This window comes from Myotis davidii, unplaced genomic scaffold (genome assembly GCF_000327345.1).
Source record: "Myotis davidii unplaced genomic scaffold, ASM32734v1 scaffold530, whole genome shotgun sequence".
In the NCBI taxonomy this organism is placed as follows: domain Eukaryota; kingdom Metazoa; phylum Chordata; class Mammalia; order Chiroptera; family Vespertilionidae; genus Myotis; species Myotis davidii.
Genome location: NW_006282272.1, coordinates 937,069 through 939,549, shown reverse-complemented (window position 1 = coordinate 939,549; position 2,481 = coordinate 937,069). Strand labels below are relative to the sequence as shown.

The 2,481-nt window shown below is 42.4% G+C and overlaps 1 long non-coding RNA gene across 1 annotated transcript in view; it reads left to right on the top strand.

Annotated features, from left to right (window-relative positions):
• The window catches only part of LOC107181760, a 2,765-nt gene extending 519 nt beyond the window's left edge, over nucleotides 1–2,246 (top strand). The window contains exon 2 of the long non-coding RNA XR_001512462.1: nucleotides 1,773–2,246. This is a non-coding gene — a long non-coding RNA (uncharacterized LOC107181760). The remainder of the gene's footprint in view (nucleotides 1–1,772) is intronic.
• Nucleotides 2,247–2,481: the final 235 nt, after the last annotated feature.

Here is a 2,481-nt window from a genome sequence, read left to right as displayed (position 1 = left end):
ATAAATACTCTCCCAGCCGGCCCCACAGATTCTCTTTTAATTGATCTCACGTGAGGTCTCTGCTAGCAATCTGCAGCTGAAGTAGAAATTCAGTTTAGAAGCGCCCATTGCTGCGACCCATTTCCAGCAGCTTTTTGCAGATTCCCGTGTGTAACTCGCCCGTTCCCTGAGGTTAAAATACTCTCATGCTTCACCCGTGTGGCCCTTCCAGAAGGCCGGTCTAAAGGTGTACCTTTCCGAGGGAAATGGCTTACTCCCTCCTTTGTGGTGGTAAAACACATTTACACACAATTCACCGTGGTGCAGTGCTGGAGGGCAGAGACTCCTCTGTCCAGGCTACCTCAGCGAACAAACACATTTTTTAAACCAATTAACTAGAATCACCATTGCTTTTGTGGTTGTTTTGATTGGTTTTATTGACGTTCCCCCCCCCCCCCCACCCCCCTTTGGAAAAGTATTAAATTAAAAAGCCCTGGTGGTCACATACACACAAAAGGGGGTTGTACAACATGGTCCTTAAGGTCTTTTCTAAAACTCAAGAGTCTGATTCTGTGTGATATTGGTAGGATTTTAACTCTGCATTATTGCATATATTAAACACTTTCTGTTTGGCAGTAAGGTTCTATCTAGAGAGAGAATACAGCGAACCTGCAAATAAAAGAAAAAATTAATGGGTGGATGGGTTTTACGAAAGAGTCACACCCACCAGATTAGATTTCATTGACATTTCTGTGAGTTTGAATAGATATCTTTAAAAATTGAAAACTAGTTATTCAAAAGGATGTTTGAAAGGAAAATAGGGCCCTGAGCAGTGTGCCTAAGTGGTTAGAGCGCAGGCCCTCTCACTGAAGGACTCCTTCCCCAGCCCCAGGAGGGGCACATTGAGGGGAGGGGGCAGCCAATTGGTGTGTCTCTCACATGGATGTTTCTTTCTCTCCTCTCTCTCCCTCCTGTCCTCTCTAAAAATCAATGGAAAAAATATCTTTGGGTGACGATTGACATAAATAAAGGAAAATAAGTTGAAAATACAGGAATGGGACTGTGAGACTTGACGTGCTTGGATTGTTGGAAATCAGGCAGGTAGTATAAATGAAAGAGGTGATAGCCCACCTTCCAGCCTGACGGTATAGCCACCAGGCAAAAATAGGAAGTGCTCGTAGAAAAAATGAGCAGGAAGGACAGAAAATGTTAGGGTGTTTGTCCTAGAGAGGCACACTTAGCAAGGCCATGCAAGGACTCTTGAGACTGTGGTGACTACCTCTCGCATAAACCAGTGGAAAGATTTGTGTAGAATTCATTTTTACTTCAACATTTGAGCCCATTATTTCTAGAGATTTTTAAATAAGAGACAGTGAGCCAAAAGGGAAGGAAACTCCCAATTCTAAATTAAGAGCAAAGTTTAGAGAGAGAACAATGCTCAAGAAAATGTGAATTATAATTTTTATTTTCTATTTTTGAACATTGCCAAAATTCTTTCCTATAAACGTTATCAAAAGATGGTTGAATTAGGTACAATTGAGGGATAGGTCGTGGTGTACCAGGGTCCAATATAAGATTGCCAAAAACTATGAGATTGTTAATTCCTCAGTAATTGCATTTACATATATCTTTTTCAAAGTTTCAGAGTTTTCTCTTTTTGCCAAAGCAAAACTGGAAACGTGTTTGTTGTATTGGAACCTAGACTATATTGAATCCAAACTATTTGACTTGGAGGACCACCAGGATATAAAAATACATGTAGATGGAAAATGTCATCTAATACCTTCCCTCAGGTCAACCCAGCGGATGCAGTCATTCCTGGGTACTTCTCCTTAGTTCTCCAAATCACTCTGAGATATTCTCAGCATCACATTTACCTCGCTCTTGCAAGCGTGCATGATGCAGTCCGGATGACACCCTTATGAGCCTTCCTTACACTTGATCTGGAGCCATTGGGAGGATTTTCAACATGCCTGTTTTATCGATGGAGTGATGAAGGATACTCAAGCTTAAAGCCTCGGCTGGTTGTTCCACAGAAGTTCCCTAGGCAAGGAAAAATATTAATACCACCTGAAATCAGCCAGCACTTGTTCCAGGCCCAATTTAAAATTGAGTCGTATCAACTCCAAGCGATTGGGCCAGGGCCATTGGTATCCACACTCTAAGCACGATAGCGACGTTCAGAACAGACCAAGTCCTCAAGTCTCCACTTCTTGGTACGGAAGTTTGGTGTTTTTTTTAAATTAATAAATCTTTATTGTTCGGATTATTACAGATGTTCCTCTTTTTTCCCCCCATAGCTCCCCTCCGCCTGGTCCCCACCCCACCCCATGCCCTTACCCCTGCCACTGTCCTCATCCATAGGTGTAAGATTTTTGTCCAGTCTCTTCCCGAACCCTCCCACCCCTTCCCCCCTGAGAATTGTCAATCCACTCCCTTTCTGTGTCCCTGATTCTATTATATTCACCAGTTTATTCTGTTCATCAAATTAATTACCTTCTT